The sequence below is a fragment of the Calypte anna genome, chromosome 5, assembly GCF_003957555.1.
Source record: "Calypte anna isolate BGI_N300 chromosome 5, bCalAnn1_v1.p, whole genome shotgun sequence".
NCBI classification, from domain to species: domain Eukaryota; kingdom Metazoa; phylum Chordata; class Aves; order Apodiformes; family Trochilidae; genus Calypte; species Calypte anna.
The window spans coordinates 11,654,457-11,679,874 of NC_044250.1; the positions used below are offsets into that span (position 1 = coordinate 11,654,457).

The 25,418-nt window shown below is 43.5% G+C and overlaps 1 long non-coding RNA gene across 1 annotated transcript in view; it reads right to left on the bottom strand.

The window, feature by feature from the left end:
* Positions 1–1,170: 1,170 nt before the first annotated feature.
* Positions 1,171–25,418, bottom strand: part of LOC115598369 — a 34,203-nt gene continuing 9,955 nt past the window's right edge. Inside the window, exon 3 of the long non-coding RNA XR_003987600.1 lies at positions 1,171–1,384. This is a non-coding gene — a long non-coding RNA (uncharacterized LOC115598369). The remainder of the gene's footprint in view (positions 1,385–25,418) is intronic.

Sequence of the window (25,418 nt, forward strand, 5' to 3'; positions counted from 1 at the left end):
TAACAAGGCACCTTAAGAAGCATGTACAGTACAAGCTCCTGTTACAGCTAGAGAACTGTCTTGTAAATTTTGAATGCTTTCCTCTCATGAAAAAACATATGTTGCAAAGTAACTTGCCCTCTGCTTCCACTTCCAAGGAGCAGGCTAACAAGCATAGCTGGGGTGAGCACGAGCCTATCCTGCCCCATTTGCATCTGGTTTTTCAGTTACCTTTGTTTTGGTGACATGTTGGTGCACTCATACATGGGTGACAGGATTGCCTGGGCACTGTTAGATGGTCACTTGGTTATGCCATGTGCTGTTGTACAGCTCAGGAAATTACATAAAAGATACTTTATAAAGCTTTTGGTATGTCTATACGTATATATATATACACACTTGTGCGTATAGATACATATATACTTATTTATATGTAATATCTAAATATAATGTGATCTTATATATATATGAACTGTAGCCATTTCAGAAGGTGTGCAATACACTTCAACTAAAAATGCACAGCAGCTGACCTGAGGTTGTGTCTCTACTGGGAGCTGAGAACCTGGGACTGGGTTAGGGGAAAGATGATGTTGGGATGGGGCAAACCTCCAGAAGAAAGGATGGGGCATTGACCCTGCTTAGAGGTGGTTGAGCCTGGCACCATGAATTCTTGCCCCAGAGTAGAAGTTGGAAACCTCACCTGCCACTGAGAACCATCACAACTCTGGAAACGCAGCTGTCCCCACTCCTGCTGTCTTCCCCACCAGTCTCATTTTGTTTCTTGTTTAAAAATTGCGATATGGGGGCTTTGAAATGTCTGCTGGCCCCCATTTCAGCTGCTGAGGTGGAAAGGGGTCTCCAACAAGCCCTTGGGGGTAGGTAGTTTGCTGCAGTCCCTTAGCTTGAGCACTCATTTTAAATTATTAGCTGGGACTATGAGAGGCACAGGATTGCAGACCATGGCTGAACAGGCTAATCAAGTGATTTTTTGGTAACTGACCACTCCAAATGTCTTTTCTTAGTCAAGCACATGCCTATCTTCATTTGTCTATATATAGACATGCATGTATACACAGGTAAATAAGTGTATATGTACTTAGGTGGCATACTCTGCGTGTGTACATATATATAGACACATACATAGCATCTATACACTTGAACATACATATAAAAAAAAAAAAAATGCCTGACTGACCTGCCAGCTGAGGAAGAACCACAGTGCTTTAAATGGGTGCAGAAGATGCAGTGGCTGTTAGGTCAAAGTTTTGCAGCTTTCCTAACATGTGACTCATTTTTCAGGCACCAACTGAGCCCTCAGTCTCTGTGTAAGGAGTTTTCCTGTAGGGAACCTCTCTGCCTGTACCCAGAGCCCAAATTGGCTTTTTCTGGTGAAACATTGGAAGACCTACGAAGGAGGGAAGAAAATTGCTACCACGTAGCTTGTCTTGCTGATCCATATTTGGATTGACTGTTACCACATAGGAACATATAAATAGTCAAAAGCATCCAAGCAGTTCCAGAGTCAAAGCCACAGCAACTTTTTGATTCCTTTAGATGCTTTCAAGACTTTTCCTCATGGCTAGTAGAGTGACTGTACCCTGAGATAAATAGCTACAAAACCATATTGCTGCAGGTCTGTAACCATTAACTTCACTTCGGATTTCGGTTTTTGCAGATGTGCTGCTCTGAGGACAAAAAGCAGAAGGCTTGGCTCCAGGAGCTACAGTTCTGTCCCACCAAGCTCAGACAGGTTCCTGCACCCTCAGCATTCCCCCTGCTGTGATGGAGCTGCTGCAAAGTCTGCCCCTGCACCTTTGGGACTGTGAGTGACAGGGTAAGTCTTGCTGTAGTAAAAACCTTTTGCAGTGCACAGAGAAAGCATTACCCCCACCTCCCTTGACAGCACGGTGTGGCGGGGGATAGTGGGGCACACAAAACCTTCCAGCCTTGGAAAACAGCAGCAGGACTGCAGGCAGTCTCCTGTTGCACAGCAGCCAGACTGGCCGGCACCCCAGCAGGGGCTTCATCCCCAGACAGCTGCAGCCGGGGCTGACAACACACGTGCCAGGCAGGAGGAAGGGGGATGTGATCCCCCAGAGCAGGCTGGAGGGCAGCTGTGGGGGAGAACCTCAGTGACACCCAGGGGAGCTTCTTCACGTGCTTGCAGCTGTGAGACACCAAACACTTGTGTATGCCCCACGTGCACACCACACTTGAGACACAAAACACCTCCTGCACAACACCCACGGGAGGCAAAACCCACTCCTGCAGATCATGTGTGAAAAACAGAATAGCTACACTCCTGGGATACAAACCCTGCTGGTGACACCCAGGGGAGGACAGGACCTGTGTGCTACTTGTGCAATGCACAGGTGAGCCACAAAGAGCGGGGTCGTGCACTGTGTGTGTCCCACACCACCTGTGGTGGCTGCACAACACCCACAGCTGCTGCACACTGTTACCACAACACACTTGTGAGTATGTCCCACACACAACCCTGCATTGCACACATGCTCCTCAACATTTGCTACACCACACCTATGCCACTGCTGCTGCACGTGTGTGATGGGACACCACATGTGCTGCACCTGGTACCAGATGTGATGCTGCACACCAACATCCCACACTTGTGATGCCACATATGTGCACCACAAGAGACACGCTGCATAGAGGTGACAAGGTACCACAGATAGATGCTGCATACCATATAGCACATGCATCATGCTCCCCATCCATGTGCCAACAGACACACACACACGAGTCACGAGTACACACCACACAACACCAGTCACCTGAACACAGAATCATGTGGCTGTATACGACACAACACGTGCCCACTGCACACTTACCCAGATCCCCATGCCCCACACACAGCTCCACCCCATGACTCACACCTGCATCTTCTGCCACGTGTCCCACCACTATATCCCTTCGATAGATCCTTACCATGCAAGTATTCACACCATAAACGCAGTAGGTTTGGGGTTTTAATATACATTTACTTTGTGACTTTACTATTGGACCCTTTACCCTGTTGGATGCTTGACTTTAAATAACTTGTCTGCACACTGTACAGATACTCACAATCTGATCTCTGACAGCAAAACACCCCACCAAACCCCACTGTACATTAGGGGATGCTGTTGCAGTACAAGTTTTAGAGCTACTTGCTGTTCTTACACTGGTGCGATTAACAACAAGCAAAAGCAAAGCACATCGCACCTGGTAGTAGAGCTGAGAAGGCAGCATCCACTCAGATGCAGCCTTTTCCTCTACTCATCACTTTTAACTATACAACCAAGTAACAGCCATAGCATTGGCATAATCAAAGACCAATCTGTTGCCTTTCCCAACTCATTTATCCCTGTAACACTCAGCAATACCAGTGAGCAATGCTGTAGAGTGTCAGCCATGCACAGCACTGCACATTGGACATCACAGTTGGATACCACAGCACTAGAAGGCTGAAGAAGTTAGAGACTGACATTTTGTACCAACTGTTTAAGAACAATGCCTAATTTCAGTGGCTCCAAAGTGTTTGGTTGGGGGAAAAAATAAACAGGCCAAACAAAAAACATAAGCTTTGATACCTTACCAAACATCCCTCTGAAGTTTGGAGTTCAGATTGCCTGACTTAATTCACAACTCTCTGGTCAAAGCTTTATTTTATTTGCCAGGTATGCATGTTCTTTCCCAAGTAAAGCAATTCATCTAAGCAAGCTGATTTCCACTACATCCTCTCTCCCCTTTTAGGAGAACCAGTTACACACTCTGCCACCCCAGAAGCTCCACAGAATCAAGTCAGAGGTAGCCCCAGGCAACTCAGTCTGTGCTTCTGCTGTGGCACAGCAGATGCCCAGGGATGACAGGGTCAGCTCCCTTCTCTGTGTAGCCCCAGTTTGAGTGCCACAGTTTGAGTGTGCCTTAGCAGGAATGCTGCAGGACGTGAGTCCCACCAGCTAAGAGCAGAGCTTGGGATCAGAGCCTGATCACACAACATCTCCCTGCTCCCTGGGGCACACACCAGCATAGCAGGCAGATACTCTGCTTTCTCTTGTCTTAACCTCTCCTGATGCTAGTAGCAAACCAAGCCTAGAGTAAGAGCCTTATTTGTATTGAGCTTAGATGAGCACCAGGACTGCTGTGGTGGAACTTACACTTGGCCCCAGCCTCAGAAACAGAAAGCAAAAAGAAAACGACCCATTGGCCCAATTGCCATTAAGTTATCCTCAAACAATGAGGCTGTATCCCAATAGCCCCACATACATACAGCCTGCTGCTGGAGTTTAACACGTGCCTGCGTTTTCCAGGGTTTTGGAGAAATTTTGTCAGTCACTTTACAGGTGTACCATTTATTTGGACCAAGTATTTAAGATCACTTTTAGTTCAGCACTCTGCACACGATGATTGCAGCTAATAAAGGTACTTTTTCTAACTTAGCAATACTTTTGGACCAGCTGCCTTCACTGAAAGAAAGGCCAGGAAGATTCAATTTGCCCTCCTCCTCCCTAGCATGTGGATACATAATATCTTCTGGAGCCTCTGAATATTTGAAACAAGAGATAGTAATTTGTCTTTACAGGCTGCATCAAATGGTGGATTTAAAACAGTTGGAAGTATATAGAGCAGGGACAGGAATGAGGAAACTTGGTTTGCTTCCTTGGTAACAAAAGCTACAGCACAGCAGGAGAACAGAGCATGATAATTAGGGAATTACAGCTGTTAGTCACAGAAAATATGCTGCAGTTGCAGGTCAGGGACGTGAGGTTGTGGCACAGGAAGGAAAACTGTAATTTAAAGTTTGCGAGGAACTCACTGCATGCATTAGAGTTTTTGCTACTTATAGAATCTCTACACCTGTTTTCCAGGGCAGAAATCAAACCAGTAAGGACACAGATCAGCAACAAACACCAAGGAAATAGTTTCTTTGCAAGAGTCAGGACAAGAATGGCTTTATAAAGAACTATTTTTAAGAAGAATAGGTATTGCATCAGCTCCTGTTCATTACCCCTCCTTTTCTGTCTAAGCAGAACAATCGGAAGCATCAACTTTAAGATGAGAAAGAGGACATAGCTTGATTCAGGGAGTTATTCTGAGAGGTACCAGATCCCTTAGAAACACCAGAGGTGATGTATAATGCAAGACCCAATAAAACAAGGCTTGTCTTGGAGACCATGCTGAATTAAGCCAGAGTCTTGCTGTAGTTCCTCACTGCCCTTCCACTTAAGAGGGAAACTTCTCTTTCATCCCCAAATCTCCCCTTTCTGTTCTGTAGTGGTTATGTTTTCATTTAGGTTTTTTAGATAATATTTCTTTACTAAAGTTTGATTGTGTGGAAAAGCATCTTCCGTGCTTCTCTGTCCTTAAATCAAGCTGCTTCAGGGACAGAGATCTGACTCATACAGGTGAGAACTGGAGCAGAAGGGAACTTGAGGGAACCTATATTTAGAGGAACAGCAGAAACACTCACCAGCCCCTGGGGCTGACCAAGAGCTGGCAGCCTCTTTTCCTCAGACCTTCACCTGTATTTCCTGAGTACAGAACTTGGATTCAAAGGCCAATATCAGGAGACCTCAGGCCATGAGGCTCAAAGCTCTCCATAGGGCACAACTTGCTCATCCAAATGTTAATAAACAAAATGTCCAGCATTAGCTTGCTGTACCAGCTAGCAACTTTGCATCACATCTCAGCCAAACTCATTCTTTCCATGGAAAAGCAACTATTAATAACTTCCTATCACTGAGCCCAGCCTGCCAACCAGCATCCAGGCCACCACAGTTCTCCTTGAAAGCTGGCAGTATGCCATGAAGATCAACTAATTCAAACTATTTTGGGCAGAAAGGTATTTTAGTGTCCTAGCCCCTCAGAGTGCCCTAAGCCAGCCTCTGTTTCAAGGTGATACGACACGAAATCCTTCATGCAAGGTGTCACAACAAGAGGGCTCCAAGGTAAAACCTACCCCTCAGGACTCTGCCAGATGCTTGGATGTCATGTTTTTCTGACCTTATGAGTGCTTACCCTCAACCTAAGTGGTAAAATACTTCTGTTCTCCTTGACAAGTGGCCCAGCCTAGGCCCTGCACCTCACTCAGAGTTAGCTGTCAGCCAGATGGTTTACTCACTTGGGGGTTGGGAAGTCATGCCAAATTCTTGATGGAGATTTCCTTCCTGCCCCATTTCTGGTTATTAGACAAGTTGGCTCCCAGTCTCTGCTCAGAAGACAACCTCTACTCCCCACTTTATTGAGATACAGTTTCTCAGGCAGAGGAGTCTTTTGCTGCCATTTGGGATGGAATTTCTGTACATCAAAAATTAATAGTAGCAGAAATACACCTCAGTCTTGTAGCCACAATAATGTGGTATTTAGTTTTAAGACCTTCCAGAGGAAGATTTTAATTTGCATTTTAGAGTCCCATGCAGTGAGATGCTTAAGATGAACTTACACCCTACTATTCTGCTTCCTGGTGCTTGTGCAGAGTTTTCTCTGGGGAAGACAAAGATTCACCAGGTCTTGGTGCATCCAACACATCTCACTAAAATTTCATGTCCATCCTGATAGTGCCAAGTGCTTGCTGCCATTTTTAGCAAGCAGAATAACAAAGTATTTAAGGACAGATCCTTCCCCAAATAGACAAGAAGAGCCAATCAGCAGCTGTTTCTTTTGGAAGATTTTGCCAGCACAACAAATACTCCACATGGAAGCAGAAAGATGCTAGTTCTGAGCAATAAATGCATGTCAGATGACACTGCCACTAAATATACCTGGTGACTGTTTGCACAATTGTTTTGCTTCCAGTCTGGTTCCCCTGTTTGGTGTGGGCAGCAAGGACATCTTTAATGAAACAGCCCCAAGGTGAATCTAGTTTAAGCATGATGAGGAGAGGGGGGAGGAGTAGGGGGTGGTGGCTAAGGGGGAGCACTGGGGGTAAGAGGGAAAAAGAGCCAATATTAAGTGTGGAAACTAATACAAAAAGCTGCTGGGATATTAATAGTGTGCTGAACTAATAAGATGCAGTCAAAGCCATGAAGCTTCTGTAACACTGCAGCAGCTGCCACTGTGATGTAAGAGACTAGAGTGGATCTGTGTATTTACAGCAGTTATTTGAAAGCCTGGGTGTGTAATTCCACTCAGAATCCCCACCAACATAAATACATTAAAAGCAGACTTAAAAAGCTCCTTTAAGCCCACTGAGCACAATAGCTAAAGTTTCCACAAGAAATAATTCATAGCATTACAGCTATTCTCATATAGATGGGCTAAGAGCCTTGCTCCATGTTCTGGACTGAACATGGAACAGAAGCTCTTGCTGAGAACAGGCTATGCTATAGCTGCCCAAATACCCTCCAGCTCTGAGGGCTTAAAAAGCTTTCTGGGACAGGAACCTGTAACATAAAGAAGTCTGCCCCATGGAAGTTCTTCAGTACAGTGACTGTTTAAAAACCTTAGACCTACATCAGGTGGTTGGTTGGTTGGTTGGTTGGTTGGTTTGTTTGTGCAGGCACCTACAGGCAAAGTTGGTTTGTCTATTAAGGATGTGACAGGGCTCCTGTTTCCTTCAAGAGTGTGATCCTGCAGACAAGGAGTCCATTTGACCAACCTCTCAGCCTTGCTTCAGCTGCCTCAAGAATGGACTGGGAGGCCAGCAATGTCTGTACCACTCAGGGACACACCAACCACACAAAGAAGGAATACTAAAGCCCAATTTCACACCTCTGAAAGGAGCAGTCACTTTTTTTTTTTTTTGGAAGCCCTATCTCCACAGTGTTTCTGGCAGAGAGAGGACAGCCATAGGAGCTCAAGGATGCAGCCTGCACAGACCGTTGAGCTAACAACAAGCAACACCACTTATTAGTCTTTGAAGGACTGGTGCTGTAAGCAGTCCCACAGAGTTAGGTCTGCCCTAGAACTTTTGTTTTGGAAAGAGCAGGGGTTTGCAGCTTAACGCAGGCTGCACATCTGCTGTTCAGCTCTTGCTCTTCCCCAGACATTGCAGTTATGCTTGCTGGTGGTAGAGGGACTTGGCCTCATTGCCTGGTAAACCCATGTTAAACCCAACTACTTCAGAGTCTTCCACCTGCTTGGAAGATCTGATGGATATTTGAGAGACTCCAAGGTCTTGGAGAAGGAAGTAGTGCAAAGGTTGTTCTGGACACAGCCCTAACAGGCAACTCCAGGATGACTACTTGGATGATTTAGGATCATGGACCTTCCTGAAGTAACTGGGACACACCACACACTCACACACTTGCCAGCAGATCACAAAAAACCCTCAGGTGCAGGGAACAGGCTCAGGCAGAGGCAGATGCCCAGAGAGCTAGAACAGGGTCTGCAGTACCCACCATGTAGGGTAAGAACTTCCTAGCCTAGATTGTACATGGCAACAATATGCTCACTAACAGCTCATCATCCCAACCCTCCAAAAGGCTGAAGATCCCTTCATAAAGCACAATATGGTATTCAGTGAACCTTATGGAAGTGTTGGGGGAAGCCTCAACACACACAGAAGGGGAGAAGGCAGATTACTTAACTGCTGTTATGACAATTATCAAATGGAAGAGACCAGTGACTTGGAGAACATTGCAGTTCATAGAAACATTCCACTATGATTTTCATTAGGTGGTTCCAATTACTTCCAGCATAAATTAGTCTGACAGTTGAAAGCACGTTTTCAGAAAATTAACACTCTTATCAACTGGGGGAAAAAACCCAACAAAAAATAAACGAGAAAAACCAAGGAAAGATTAATTTCTAATGAAATTGAAAAGTCTAGACAAGCATAGAATAGAAAAGAAATAAAATAGAAAAGCATACCATTGGCTTCAAGGCATAGTGCTGTCAGGTAAGCAGTGAATTTACTGGTGGCAGTTTGTCCAGCCTACCAAACCCCTTAGGGCTGTTTGTGCTCCAAATTTGATCCTTAGCTGTGAGCACACCATGCAACTTAAGACTATTCTCTAGAAGCAAACCAACAGGGGCCTGTTCAGAAAAAGAGGGAGGGATCCCACATGGAAGGGAAATGAGAGCACAGAGCACACCTGTGCCTGCATCTTCTCCTTACTGAGGGAGATTAAGTCTGGAAAAAGCTTGATTATCTGGAACTGTGGTGTGATCCTACCCTTTGCCTTTTTGCAGCTGACTGAGTGCACAGCAGTGCAGGGTGAGCCATGCACACATGACTGAGAGAGGAAGAGACAATAATAAAAGCTCCAGGGCTTTCTCAGACTGTCCTGTCATTCAGTATCAGAATCACAAAGGAAACAACTCTGCCTTACCTGATCTGGGCATTAACAACAGTCAAGCTCCAACATCAAATGAGCACATGCTTGCTCAGGCATGAGGAATACAGAAATAAGATAGGTCATTTTTGTATAACACTGAGTTTCATCCAAAAAGCATTAGTAAGATCAAGAACAGACAGCTATGTTTTTACACTGACCAAGCTAGAATTAAAGGAGAATTTCACTATGATACTCCTTTGTCCAAGACAGAGCTTCAACAAAGAGGCAACAAGGATAGGTTTTTCATGGCAGAAAGCTTATTCTTCAAAGCAATATCTGTTACCAGTTTTAACAGCCATATGAACAGTCCAAGCCCTCTTACTACAACATACTTGGTAGAGTTAAAGGTTACAATATCTAGGAAATCAGATATGGTGTTCCATCACGTTATCAGAAACATGAGTGAACAGGATGCCTACATTGAACTTCATGCAAAACAGTTTCCAGTGATGTTATCCTGATGAGACAGGAGCCAGGAGAGAACATAAAGATTTCACAGACTTTAAAAGAAAGTACCTTCCACAGATACACCTGCATTCAAGGGAAAAGCCACCACTGCACACAGTGTCTCAGCCATTCTAAAGCAGAGCATTTCTACCAACTCTCTTTTTCACTGCCACAGCAAACACCAAGGGGCTCCCACCTACTCAGCAAGGGCAGGGGGAGTTCAGAATCCTTTCACACAAGGACTGCTACATTGCATCCTCTCTACCCGGGTAGCTTTGTAGCTTAATTGAAATTCAGGCACAATGTTCTGAGCTATAAATGTTTGTTTTACTAATCAAATCATTGTTCCTTTGATATATTTTTCAGCATGGACCAAACCTGGAAGTTTTCTCATCCTGGGTCCATATCAGCTGCTGCTAAATCACCAGAATCCAATTGCAGAAGGTCTTAGAACTACCAAGGAGAAGCAGGTAATGAATTTACACCCTACATGTGAAAGAGTTAAGATGTGTATTCATTAAGTATGTTGGAGTTAGTCTCAGGTCTCCCCCACAGCCTGTTAGTGCCCTTGATCACTTTGTTCAAAATGTTTTGATCTTTCTCACCACTTGCTTAGGCTGAATATAGCTATCCCCTGTAGAGCCTCAAGCCTGCAGTGGAAGGAGGTTGGTAGGGGAAGAAGCTGGTTTGCACATGAGCTCAGTACCCGCATTTCTGAGCAAGGACCCCGAATTGGGCAATCAGTTGGCCACTGACAGCGAGGGCAACAAACATACTTGTTGCACAGTGGGTGACCATAGAATTTGCCCCTTTCCTTGAGTTCCCAGCTTCTCCCAGTTACATAGGGCTCATCCATCAAGAATTTATCACACACTCCTCCACATTTTTGCCAGTGAGAGAGAAGCAAGGAGACAGCGAGGCTGCTCAATTGGTATTTTTGCTCACTGCTTCCATGGTGCTATGACATCCTAAACAATACCAGCCAAGCTCTACCAGATTTTTGGGAGTCTTAACTCCAGAGACCTCACAACACCCCCGTGCGGTTAAGAAAAGGATCTTGGCTCATGCCACCCACCACTGAAACAGACACCCCTAGGCTGGAACGAAGCAGCTGTATGACACCATGCAGCAACACTTCACAGCATTTTAGGGTAGAAAGCAATTAACCTTTGGCTGAATCCCCTTAGCTCCAAGCTACAAAACGAGTGTTTGTTCTGTTTTCTTCTCTACCCCCCACCTCCCCAAAGTCTGCACAGCTCTGGTGTTCTCATTAGCTCACTGCCTGGGCTGCTTTCTGGACTCTGAAATGAAGAACAACAGTTGTCATTAAACTAATGGGCTGTTTATTCAGATATTAATTTTGTTTTTTTCTTGCTTCTGCTGCAGAGTAGCGGCAGCTGATCCAGATAAAATTAGGGTGAGGCTGTAGTGCATTGTGTTTCTTTTCAGACAGTAAACACAGTGGAGCTGAGATCTACTTGAGATATCAGCTGTGGTTTAAAGCAAGTTCAGGGAGTTTGGACAAGGTCTGTTTTACAGGTCTGAAAGGCACAACTCCTTCAGCTGAGGGAAGGAATTTTCTGCTCATTATTGTTTCTTTCTAAGTCTGATTGAAATTTAGTACTATTTTCTGTACTTATATAGAACCATAATCTTCAGGTCCTGCTTCCAGTGATTCCCAATATCCAAGTCTGCCAGCTATATTTGTGAAAGGCTTGAAATACCAGAGTCAGATGTCCCCTTAGGTTTCAAGCCCTGAATTAATGTTTTATATAGCACAGGCAACAAATGAATGAATAATAATTTTTTAAAAAAATCAGAAGGCAGATAAGTGAAGACTTAGGAATATAATATGGGTCCAACTCATCTGCTTCACCCTGAACACTTATTTACAACTTCATCTGCCTCATAGGCAAAGAATGGGTTTACCTCAATTAAAGACCACCACCAATTCAAGACAGCCCTGGTGAGTCTTTCCCTTGGAGGACCAGCACCTCCACCATCCAGGCTCCCTTTAGTCAACTCACACCCCACATCAGCATGGCCACCTCGGGGCACTCTGCCTCAGAGGACACAGAGAGCTGCCCTAAGATTGGGTTGTGTTGTCCTAAAAACATGCACTAAACTCCACAGTTGCTTGCAAGCCCTGAATTTAAGACAGGCTAATTCCCAGTCAGCATCAGGGAGATGCATTAAATGACCTTAGGGGTTGTATTACATAGAGAAAAACAATAATAAGCAGCACCTAGAGAGATAAAGCTATTAATCAGCTTGATCCTATTAGTCTTCCATAAAGCATGGCCATAAATAGATACAGTTTATAACTGCATCACTTTAAGCAGTTAAAGAAAACACTCTGACACCTTCACTTTGATGCCTGTCTAACAGTGAACTTTCCCAAAGCATGTTCCATTCTGAGCCATCAGAAATTGGAAGCTGTGGCTGAGGTTGTGGTTACCTGCAGGAGCACTGGGCAAGCAGAGCCAGAGCAGCAGCAGCTTATGAACTGCAGAGGGAGTGGAGGGCAAAGTCAGCCTGATACTGGGTGCTTTGGAAAGCACCCTCAGGAGTCATCTTTCCACTTTCTTCAGGCACCACTGATACCTGCCTGGTCCTAGGACTTCCCTTAAGTTGGTAAGAAGAGCAAGCCTGTTTGCAGATCCTCAGCCCCAGTTCAAAACCCATTTTGCTACTTTTTTTTTCTCATTTATCTTAAGTACAGGAGACCTTTAAACAGCCCTTGACACTTGACCTTGACACTTTCCTAGGTGTTAAAAAAGTAGATTTGAGTAAAACCCCAAGCCCTCCAATTCCTATTGCAGTTTTGCTGACATATCCAAATATGAGTCTGTTACATTCATCTTTTCCAAAACCCAAAGTCACTTTTGCCTTAGTTATCTACAAAAAAGGCTGCCATAAATGTTGCTCCTGGAGGAAAACAAAGAGCCAGAAATCAAAATTAAGAGTTAAAACAAAGCAGTGCTTTTCTTTATTAAATGTGAGCCTCACAAGAGCAATGCAGGCATGAAGAGAGTGCCTGCATTAGCAGATACCTTGCTAGCAGGCTTAAAGGAGAAGGAAACCATAAAACCTCCAGGCATTCCAGCAGGCTGGGTACTCAGGATCAGTTTCACAGTTTAGGAAACAGTTTCATCTCAGCCCCCACAAACTGACCTTGGCAGAACACAGCAACTTTGCACATAACAGCCATTTTTCTGCTGTGAGTAATCCAGTCATCCAAAGCAATGCTTCATTTTGTTGGTGGGACAAGGTATCTTCATATCATTCATATCATATGAGTAAGACATTACAAGGGGAAAAAAATTAAACCACATTAAAATTAGATTGATGAGAATTTCTTAAGTCCATTTACAAGCTCATTCTACTCATAGAATTTCACCAGTTTGCACATTCTCACATCTTTCCCACATAATTTTCAATTTTAGATGCTATCACATTTTCCCAACACAGCAGAAGCTGAAACAGTGTATGCAAGGGCAGTTAAATGGGAGAGAATCTTCAGAAACAACCTGGCTTGGATCTTTTGATTATTCACAGCTCAGCTGAAGAAGAGGGGAGTGACTCCATTTACAGACAACATACACAGCCTTACAGCAACATCTTCCTTTAGCTCCCCCTTTTCTCCGGCCTCTTGGAGCCACTCAGAACTAATAGTCCAGGTTAGAGACCCACTGCACAGGACAGGAGACTCATGCCTGCTGCTGGCCAGCAAGGGCAGGAACAGCCAGAAATGTAAAGTATTGCTTACATCCCTGCTATCTTATTTAACCAGACAAGTTTAAAAAGTAGAGTTCTACATTTAGGGGGTCCTAGCTAAGTTGTAATGCTGCTTTTTATTTGTTTTGTCTTCCAACTTTACTAGTTACAGCAGCTCTCTCCAAGAGTCTGAACAAACACAGAATTAAGCATTTAAGGAGAAAAATTCAGGACTTTCATCTGTGTCCTATAAAACCTCCAAAACTGCACACCAATACTTAGAAAAGAAAGCAGCTTCAGCAAGTAATCTGTGCCAGTCACATGAAACTAGGTCAGGTACTTTACCTATATTAGTCACACCTGTAATCAGTTCAGATGCCCTCCGAGATACAGCAGGTTTTAGAAATAAGAACTAATGGATTTGGCCAAATAAGGTATAACCTGTGGGGTGGGAACAGCAAGAAGTATTTCAAGGCTAATGAGGAGTTTGAGTTCAATGGAAAAGAGATGGCTGCTTTTCTAATGAGACAAGGTGCTTATTTCTAACAGTTTATGTTACCTGGCACAGCCAGGCTACAGTTTGCTTTTATCTAAAAGCCAGAGTGTAAAGCCAGTGACATGCATGTCCCCATGCACGTGCATACAGGCTTCCTGCTGTTGCAAAGAGAAAGAGGGAATTAAATCAAGGAGAACTGCATTCAGCCCAGTACTATTTGGCAATCCTGAGGGCAAATCCTAATCAGATAGTACAGTAAGTAACCAACAAGCTCCTGGAAGATCCATAAAGTGCCCTCTCATTCTTGCCTGCCCTCAGATGGGCAGGTGCAGGCAGTAAGGCAGGAGTGTAGAAAGAAACTCTTAGCTCTCCAGACAGTCTAGGCTCCAAAGCTGATATTATGGTCAAATAGCACAGCCATAAACCAGCCCTTTTCTGTCTGTCATCATTCTTGCCTTATTGTCCTGGGCTTTGCTTTGTTCCCTGTGAGGGGCATGCTCTGTTTCTCAGCCACATGGCAGCAAGCACGCTGGCCTGCTGCCCACCCTAAGTACCGTGTAGGCAGGATGGCGCCTCCAATACTTAAAACAATATTTAATGTTTTACATCATTGTGGGCCCATAGATTATTTTCTAAATCCATGAAGCAACAGTAGATCAGAACGTGGTTTGCTAATGCTACGCAAGGAAATAATGCATGAGGGAGGAGAGATTAGTGAGGAGCACTTGAAATTACAGTTGGCATTGGCTGGGGGGTAACATATCACACATGATGACCCACACTGCATCCAGCCCTGGACTCTAAGAAAGGCACAAATGGAAGGAAGCCTGCCCAAGCAGCAGGCAGATTCACCGTAGTTCCAGTACCCTCTCAAATCTTCAAAGAAAAGCTTCTTTTTGGAACTGCCTAGATTGATGGAATTGTTAAATATTAGTAGGGACATTATTTTCAGAAGAGACGACACAAGTTTAAGATAAAAACCTCAAATACAAGCCTGCCTGACATGCTCAAGAGAGCAAATCAGCATGACATGCAGGGATAGACACACTCTGGCTGATGCTGACGAGTACCACATACCTCAAGTTTATACTTACAAAGCATCAATGGATTACTTTTTCCTCCATTACTGTTAGAAGTCACTTTAAAGACCTGAGTGAACACTATGGCACCAAAGTGACTAAGAGTGATATACAATGCAAGAGATCAAAACCAGTGGCATGTGTGAAAATATTTGGCATTTTTAATAGGACAAAAGTGAGGATTTCCTACACTGTCTTCCCAGCTATATCTTCTTGTTCAGTAATCAACTCTGTCATGAAATTAATTTTGCTGGATTAGTGATAAGTCCTTTTGGTTGCTTCATATTTGTCACTGGTGAGGGCCATGGCAAGGAGAGGCAGAAAGCTGTTCAAAGGAAGCTTCACCAGAGCCTTCACTGTTAGTATTTTCTCAATACTAAAGAGCTTCCTCACATTCACTTTAATACTTTTCCTCTTCAAAAGAGAGCTGACTACTGAAGCCACCAGCAGTGCCTTCTCTGCTTATTTTATTTTTGCTTCTCTGCAGCAAAAAGCATGTTTGAAGTTATCTGTATCCTAGCAAGTGTCACTGCCTCACCTGCAGTGCAAGTGTTACTCTTTTCACACTGAACTACTCTAATTCACTCAATGGCATTTTTCTATTTTTTCTCTGCAGAGGCTCCCAACTGTTGCTGGATACAAAAATGCATCTAAACCAGTCATGTTCCAGAGACACGTGCCTGCTCTGTGACTCCAAGATTATTTACTCTAAAGTTTGATAGGGAGATGTGTACTACTCTGCTGTATGATCTGTTTCGACTGTGTTTTAGTAAGGTAGGTAATCCTACACTGTCCCAGTTTTAAAAGAATCCAGGCAATTTGAATTAATAGCATAAAAGTATAGCACTTGCCATAAACATGGAACAGTTGCTTTATTGCACTTGTCAAATGCATTCCTCTCTTTGGTCACAGTTCTGGTCAAAGAATTTAACAAAAAAAAATAACAAGCAATTCAAACAAAAAGAAAACAAAAAAAAAAAGGAAAAAAAAAAGACAAAACTGGAGAGAGCATTACATACCCTACATGTTTGAATTCTTATGTATTTTTCCAGCCTGGTTCTCACTCTTAGTTCAACAAGTCTCTTACAAGCCCTATCCCTTGTTCAATCTAAATTCCAGAGTGGAAACTACACCAGAGAGGTTCCCTTCAGCCTCCCGATAAATATAAAGTGACTAAACAAGTAGTTATGGAGGTGTTTAACAAGATCATTTCTGTTTCTTTGTCTGTATCTACACTGCCCCATAGAGCAGCCAGGAAGTAAGAACCATCCTCACCATCTCACCTGCTGAAAGATGCTCATGAGCAGCTTCATGGTGAGCACCATTGCCTGTGGGAAGTAATGCTCCTGGGGCTCACAGCACCCCTGGGCACTGTGCATGCCCTCCAGCTATTCCAGGCTGCCCTATGGTGATGGGGGATGACAGCTTGAGGAGAATTACTCTCCCCACCCCCCCCTCCTAATTGCTGTGAGAGCTGAATGGTATCTGCAGACAGCCTGAGCTTATATTGAGTGCTGGATCCTTACACAAATAAAACCAAAGGGTCCAGGCACCAGTTTTGCAGTGAATTGTCCCAAAATTCACATGCATCAACAGGTCCACTTTGGACAAACCCTTAAGATCATGAGGTTCAGAAGTATTCTGGGCCCTGACACAGAGCACCACCTCAAATCAACAAGAAGCATCACCCCATTTCCTTGGAACCATCCACTAAGAGCAAAGCATCCGGCACTTGGAATCCACAGTTTGGAAGAGAGGACAGCAACATTTATACAGCTCCTTTGAAAACCATTGCTGATGGCAAAAAATGAGCAGAAGGTGTGACTGGAAACAGAAATACTAAATTTTGAGAAAAGTTGATGGATGCTGCACATAGGATAAAGATCTGCCCTAATTGCTGAACAGAAACAGAACCAGGAGCTATACTGAGTGGCTGTCAACTTCACTGCCCAGGTTATTAACCTAGATGGCTCATCATGTGCAGAGCCATCTGCCCACAGCTTAGCTGTGAGTCCCAGCTATCTGAGGGAGAGCCCATGGGCTGCCATGCCCACACAAAGCATGGCTGGAAGAGACAAATCCTGCAGCCTCATCCTGCTGCCAAGCCTCAAATCTTGGCCATCATGATCATTCCAGGCTGGCCACAGAGCAAACACTATAAAGCCTAAAAAAATCTAATTTCTATCAGCAAAGAACAGCAGTGGATAGAAAGAAATCTCTAATAGGATATTTAGAAGACAAACCCCCAAATTGATGTGAAAAATTCAGATGTTTGCTATAGTAAAGGCAAATAGCTTGAGAATCCCACTATAAACCAAACCATTTACCATTCTGACATGGCATGGTGGGGGTAGGAAACAATTTTATCTGCTATTACTGCACTGAACTCTGAACCTCTGGGTTATAATTTGAGAAGCAGCTGTGTATTTGGACTCCCAGCACCTTGCCATGTTCCTCAGCCTGTCAAACAGGCACAGCAAGAGTCACTCACCCTGGGTGATCAGCAATTAGCAGCACAGCCACCACGGAGGCTGCTCCAGGGAAGACCTCCTGGCCCTGGCCCCAGGCAGGTGCACACCACTGTCACATCCAACACATGTTCTTCAGGACCTTTTCCAGTGTTGTGACCAAAGCAAAATGTTATCAGTAAATGCACCATCACAAGAGACTCCCAGCATTAACTAACTATTAACTAACTAATTAACTAAGTAGAAATTAACATATTAGTGGTGGCTGTCAAAGGATTCTTTTCTTGCAGAACTGTAGCAGGAAGAGTTTAAAGAGAAGGTAGTGAGGTCAGAGCACAAGATGCTGCAGGGAAACAGTTTTGTCCTCAAATGGAAAAAACAAAACCCCACCATATCCTATAAAACAAAACTAATTTGAAGTCAGCAGATAGATTTTTCTTCCAGTCTGCCACAGGCCTAGTCTAGAATTATTCTTATATATAAAGTGTAGCAGTAATATTACAGCAAAAACTCATGAAGTTCAAAACTAAAAAGTTTAAGAAAGTGTCTCATACTTGTCAGTCACGCTGTATTTCAGTAATCTTGCAAGTCCAGAGGTCCAGATGAAGGTCCTGAACACTGCCTGTTACTTGAGAAAGCAAGGGAACCTCCAGCACATTAGGATTTTGGCCCTGATCCAAGAAAGCACTTAAGCACACGCTTAACTTTAAGCACATGAGTGCTCCCACCCACATAAAAGGACTACTTATTCACTGAAAATTAAGCATCTGCAGAAATACTTTACAGTATCAGCTTCTTTGCTGAGCATCTCACAGGATTACATCCTATCAAGTGACTCTAGAAGAAAAAAAAAACCCACCAAAACACACCACCTAAACAGAAGTTGACTTCAAGCAGGGTTGCTGATTGCCAAGAGCTGCCTGAGCATATGTGGCACTCCCCTGTGGAGGCCCTCATCCTCCCTGGCTCCCTCACAACAGCTGCACAGCAGCAAGGAGCCTCTCCAGAGGGCAGAGCATGGTAAGATGCTGTTTCAGCCTTCGCCTTGTGGTGCTAAAAAAGAAAAAAAAAGTGTTGTAGAAGCTATTCAGTCTGACCAAAGGCTTGCCTGCTCCACTGCAGGCTGGGGTGTAAAAGCACAATCTGGCCACACTACCAACCTGAGAGCTGCTCCCAGTTAACATGAACAAGGTGTTAGGGTGAAAAGGGAAATCTTCTCCAGGTTGGCTGCTTTGGATCAGACTCTGAAGACCTTAAATTTAATAAGGAATGAGGTGGTGAGGGGATAAGAGCAGAAGATAAATTAATGCATGCAAGCAGAAGGCAATAAAAACAAGTTCTAAGCAGGCAGTGGAAAGAGATTGTGTCGTCTCCCACAATCATTTTTTGGAAGGTCACCACAATCCCAAATATTAACTATGGTTCAGGCTCCCAGAGCTCAGTAATACTCATCAATTCATCCATTTAGAAAAGAGAAATTACTTCCCATGATTCATTAAATATCCCTTATAAGAGTCCAATGCCCGGAGGCCCTTCTGGTATGAATCCTATTAATGCCTTCCACTTGCATGCTGGATCTCTCTCCCACAGGGAGGAACCAGGGTGCTGAAGACAGGATCCCAGTATGAGCAACTGGTGACCTGCAGGCTCAAGTGCTCCACAAAAAGCACTTGCCTTAACACTGCAGCTTAAGGTTAAGGCTATCAGGACAGTTACAGAGTGAAGGAATGGTTTTAAAGTAACATTTTATTACTAATTAAAAGTCAGTAATACTATTTTTTTTAGTGGCAGAAGTCTAAATACACTTATATTTAAGGGAAGTGCTGCTGGAAACAGCAAGATAGCAATTTATGGATTATACAGAAATATTACTCTGACCAAGGCTGCTGGTCCTGTCTGAGAAGCTCTGAGATGCAGAATAAATCCCTGGTTTGCAGTGCAGTGACATGGTGCTGCCAGTCCACCCAGGAGCCATCCCACTTCAAAGAAAAGCAAATGTTTCTATTTCTGCACCAAGTTATGCAACAGGCTGCTCCTGAGCAGAGAATTCAAGTTATTTATATTGAAATCACAAGCTGGCCACCCACCAGGCAGGTTTCCTACCTGCTGCCTCACACCAAGGCACACCCTGCGTGCAGGCACCTGTCTGCCCCTGTGATTTGTGACCCATCTGACAAGGGCAGCCAGAGCCACCCTTTACAGCCCCGTGTCACTTTTGGCTGTGTGTGTGTGTGTGTGTGTGTGTGTGTGTGTGTGTTCCAGCTGCTCTTGTTGCAGCACTTTCCCTCCCGATTCTGATCAGAGGCTGCACCAACACAAACACTTGAGCTTTACAAGTCAGTCAGCTGAGCACTGAAATGAAGGTGTGCCTAAGATGCTCAATATTTCTCTCACCGTGTCTAAAATTGGCATCTGCTTGTACAAGGATTAAGATAAAGGAGAGAGAAACCACCAGTCACAATGTTGGTACTAAGGAACAAGGGGACTTTAAGTGGGAGTTGATGACCAAGTTTAAATGCCCGTGCAGAACTAAGCAAAAATTTTTACTTGACTTTCTATAGTGGCCCAGTGAAAACCAGCTTTTTTTAAGCTAACTAATCATAGCCGACTTCAAGATTGAGATACACAGCCTCATGGCACGACAGAGGGTTTCAAGAGGTCCTGTAAAGAAATCCTTCATACTTAACTACACCCTTTTAAGATTAAAAGAACAATTACCTGGCAGAAATATCCAGCATACAGGTTTTGTGAAGCAAGAAGCTGTGATACACCAGGCATGGGGTAGACACTGAAATGGCTGAAATAAATGCAACAAAAATAATTTTCCTGAACCACTCTTTTGCTGAAGACTCCTAACTTCACAGTTTTACAAGGAAGAAGACACCCATTTCCACATTTGACTATTTCACTTTGAAATGAATGTAACCTAGGCTTAGCCACTGTCTTTCCACATGTATCTGGAGGAGAGATTCATTGCTAAGAGACTTTTCCTCCTTCTCTTCCCCTCACTACCCAGCTCTTGATCTTGTGTGGCCCCTCTATACCAGTATATTGTTTGTGCTTTTTGCAAGGCCCTACTTGAAAGTATGACATGTTTATGTAAGAGGCGTTGATGGCTAACACAGGCTTCAGCTCAGTAGGGCATTTGGGATGGTGTCACAGAGGAATGCTCTCCCCTGATTTATGAGCATGTTATACTTATTCAGGTGGAGTGGCAGGACCTGGTAGAAAGCATCATCATATAGATCAAATGTGTTTTAAGTTCATAGATCAATAGATCAGGCCGGAGTGCTGCCACAATTGCTGCAGGGTTGTGGTGGAAACTAAGCCCTCTATTTTTAAAAGGAAAGCTGTCTATGAAGACAAAGAGCTGCCTTCCTCCTGAAGCCTTACTAACCAAAATCTTTCACTGGTCATAAGATCCCTGTTCTGCAATTTGATGAGGGCATGTGCAGATTCAGAGACAGATGCTCATCCAGCCCACAAATCTGACTTACCATACCATTGTTTTAATAAGACAAGTCTGATTCACTTTTTTTCTAAGTATGAATGAGAATACAATAATCTGCGTGGCACATCAGACAACAGCTCTCATTAAAATGTCCTTGGGCCATCAGGCATTTTTTTGACAAGCAGTCTCAGTGTATTAGGGTAGTTACATTACACCAGAATTTAAGGAGATTGAGAAGCTGGATGATTTGAAGAGGGCCAGTGAGCTGGTTCCTCCCTCAGGACTCAAGTGATCTCTGTGTGTTCCACTCATGTTCACCAGAGGGTGCTTGTGTAGGCTGTATAAAGACCAGGCTGTATAAACCTGGCTGGCAATTCCATTCTGGGTCCAGGCTGTGGGAAAAGAGATAAAATTTTCTTTTTTTCTTCTACTGAAATGCTTTTAGCTCCTTTCAGATTTGTCATAACAATACACTTAAGGAATAATCTAATGCTGGCTTAAACCTATGCTCAGTGCAGACTGTTAAAAGTGCCTTTTCCAATTTGATATGCTACACTGACATATTGCACCTTTCTGTATATGTTTCATTCCCTTATGGTGTATGAAATTCAAAGATTACACCACAAAGTAATAGCTAGCCCCAAGTGAGAGAGCTAAACAAAAGCCAGTCTGGTTGTACAATGAACATGATGTAGCCAAAGCTAATTAATTGTTCTATATCCATCATCATTCTGCCATTACGAAGTTCCTTCCCCTTCCTCTCAAGGGCTTTTTTCCTTCACTCTCTACCATTTATAACTTTTTTCTACTCATGCTCAAAGCTCTCTTATAGGAACCTAAGCTTCTTCCCCAGGACTACTAGCACCATTTCTTGCTGGTTTATTGCCAAGGTTCTGTACCTCGAGTTTAATTCTGAAGATCTGAATGCAAGGTAAGTCCTCAGTGCTTTCTGGACATGGGTCTGCAGATGGTTGCTGTTCCTGCTTCACTCTCCAAAGCCAACAGAGACAGGAGTGTGACACTGCAACTACCTTCTCTCAGTATTCTCTCTCCTGTGTCACTGGAGGGATGACAAGGCAGGGAGCAGACCTGATCCTTCCTTATGCCCCTCTCTTTTCTGAGCAGAGCCTTGGCACACCCACAGAGGCACCACGGTCACTGGCAGCTGGTGCTGTCTGTCTCCCAGCAGCAGGGCATTAATAACCATTAACAGAACACTATACAGTTCCAACATGATGTCAGTGGTATTAACCTCTGTCATTCCTGTATCAGTACTTGTGAATGACTATTTTTCATCTTTTTTTTTCTTTAAAACATACCTTTGAAATATCCCATAATGTTAAAGCCAACAGCATCTACTTGGAATATCTCTAATTTTCCAATTTTGAAAATTAACTATCAGCTATCACTAGTGACTGTGTTGAGTGACAGCTTAATTTCTCTCATTCATGATTTCTACAAGCTTAAACAAAAATAAAATAAAACAAACAAATAAAAGAAAAGCCTTCACAGCCTACAGATTTTTAAGAAGCTTTTACGAGGTACTCGAGTTTTCCTACCCATTACAGAAAATAAGTGCAAGAAATCTGGGAGTTTTCTGCAACTGACTTGATGAGCACATTACTCTGAACTGGTGTACTAAAGAAAATCTGCTTCTGTTTTCAAGGGTACAAATCTCTTTTCTTGGTTCAAACTAGGAACCAGAGCACAAACAATTCTTTTTAAATAGTATACTCATAAAACAACTAACAATCTTACAGTATCTAAGGACACATTGCCTCCCAGCTCAAAACAACATAAATGCCAATACTATAAACAGATGAGATAAGGTCTGTAGGAAGAGAGTATAATTTATTACAGCAATAAAGATGACTGGAACAAGACACATTTTTCCATATATTTAACCACATCTATATTCTTAGATCACTAATAGGAATTCTTGTTGAATTTCACTGCAACAATTCAGGGTCAATATGCCTTAAGATGATTGGAAAAATTGCTACATTTTCCAGACTTTCCTTTTCTTTTTTGCAATTACAGATTAAGAAGGTTCACAGACTGGCAAACTCCAAGATATGAGATATGCCTCATCTAAGCCCAGGTAAAGTGCAGTTACATCCCCCTATCTCCTACAGTGCTTTAAGATGTCTATCACAGCGACATCTTTGGTTCTAGGAAACACGATGGGGCCATCAGATAAGTGTTTGCATGGCATAGTCCTGACCAGCTCTGGTTCTACACTCGTATCTAAGAGCTATCATATTTAATGTATACAGGGAATGGATGTGCAAGACCAGATGGAATGGGAATGTTTTGTACTCCCATATATACTGTTTCAGCCACATTATTCAGTTGTTTCTCCAGCTTGGGTTCAACATAGTTTGGCATAGTTTGGTGTTGGCTTTGCGTTTTTTTGTTTTGTTTTTAAACAAAGCTTTCATCTCCAAAACACCCAAGAAGTTCATGTGATGTAGACCTTCAACTGAAAATTGAGAGAGGCTGTAGCAGATTTGCCTCTTTTAGATTCTGTTTGTAGAGCACAGTAGATTCCCAGTGGAATAAAGGTAAGGATAAGCCCATCTTCTCCATGAATGACACAGGAACAAGGGATACGGCCAACAAAAGCAAGGTCCACTCTGTACCAGCTCAGTACAAACCCCCTTGTGATGGAGCATGGAGGGTGAGTGAGCTGCATGTGCAGCACAGGTGCTGCAGTTGTGTGGCAGCAGATGACAGGAGGGAAAAGATGCAACATTTGCAATTCTTCAGCTCTGTTGCAGGCCTTGTGAGAAACCAAACACTTCAGGTTAAATCAGATCTTAGAGAAACCTTCTACCAGGCAGTGAACCAGCCAGCAGCACCTTGGTGAACAGCTAAATTCCACATCCCTGTGGAAAGGGCAGAACACTGATTACTTTGAACCCTGGCCCTTTCTAAGAAAAGATCATTCAAGCCAGTGAGGGGCAAGATTTGTACAAATGTGCCAGTGTCTTCTTCCTTGTTAGGAAGAGAAAAGGAGAAGTAGATCCCCCATGTCCACCCCTCTCCTGATCACAGGAGTCAGTGGAAGTAGTGAGAAGGGGTTTTCTGCAGAGCCTGTGCCTTTGAGGCAGCAGAAGGGCAAGAGCTCAGTTTTATGACTCTTGGCCCCAACACAATTTACCATTTACAAACTAATCCTCCTCCATTCGACAGCACAAGGCCTGCTAAAGCTCTCATGTCCACTTCTCTGATTCTTCATTGTCCCCACCGACAGAGAGAAGCCGAAGCCCTAATGGGTGTGTAATTCAATCACTGTCCAGGCTGTGTCACAGCACAATGCTCTGCTTGTAGTGCCACGGGTTCAGTCAGCCAGCTACTGTTATGCACCACAGCAGGTGTGAAGAATGTCACTCGGTCTAACTGTATGGTACTACTCTGTCATGGTCCATTTCTGAGGCTACTTTCACTCACCACTTAATGATTGTTTTTCCTACTGGCAGCAAACTAATTGTTAGCTGTATGGTAAAAGGGCACTTTCAGTATTTTTGACCCTGAATTGGGAATTCCTGCACAGCATAACATGGGGCTCATATAAAGTAAAATCCTCTTGTTCTCCAGATCCCCAAAACATGGAGATCTGCTAAAAAGCTTTTTATTTCCTTAGTCTTAATCCAGCAATTAATAAGTTATGACTCACTACAACCAGAGTGCTTCACTCTGTTGTTCCTCACCAGCCAGCTCACTGGACATTGTCACACACCTTCTGAGTATGGCTTAAATCCCCTAAGCTTCTTGGTACCTAACTACATTTAAATCAGCAAGAGACGGCCACTTCAAAAAATTCTTATCCACACGTGGGTGCTTAAAAGTCTCTGGAAAACAAAATTAAATGTCTTGCCACAGTTGAATACAGATCTCGAGCCACTCTGAGAATGGTGTTTTATTATTTGTTTTAAAAATATGCGGTTTCAAAAGGAGTAGAAAGCTGCACTTGCTTTTCTTGAGTCATACCACACTGTGAGGAAGCTGAGGAAGAGAAATACAGAAGAAGAAGACAGTGCAAACCCTGCCACTTCATCACCAGTGAGGCAGCAGTGGGTGTGTGTATCACCCATCCATGCTACCCAGAAGATAAAAGGCACTGGGGAAGTATTGCTGATAAACCCACAGCAGTACAAGTGAACTGCAATTTCTGAAAAGTGACAAAAACTTGGGGACAGTAACCAGAGGATGTGTTCTTCTCACACAGATGTGTATCACACACTTTTAATGGTCATGAGTGATGTTTCTTTCCATGTATACTGGTGACATGTCCAAGGATGTGAGGACAGAATGAGAACAGAAACCCCCTCTGTCTAATGAATCTTTTTCCTTACAGACTTTAGCATTCTATATGTGTAGAGTTTCTGATGTTGTTTATCTAATTCCTTAATTTTCATGTAGAAGCAATACAAATAGGAGGAACACCTGATGGAAGAGAGCTACACTGGGATAGGTATTGTACAGGCCTGTACCCAGCAG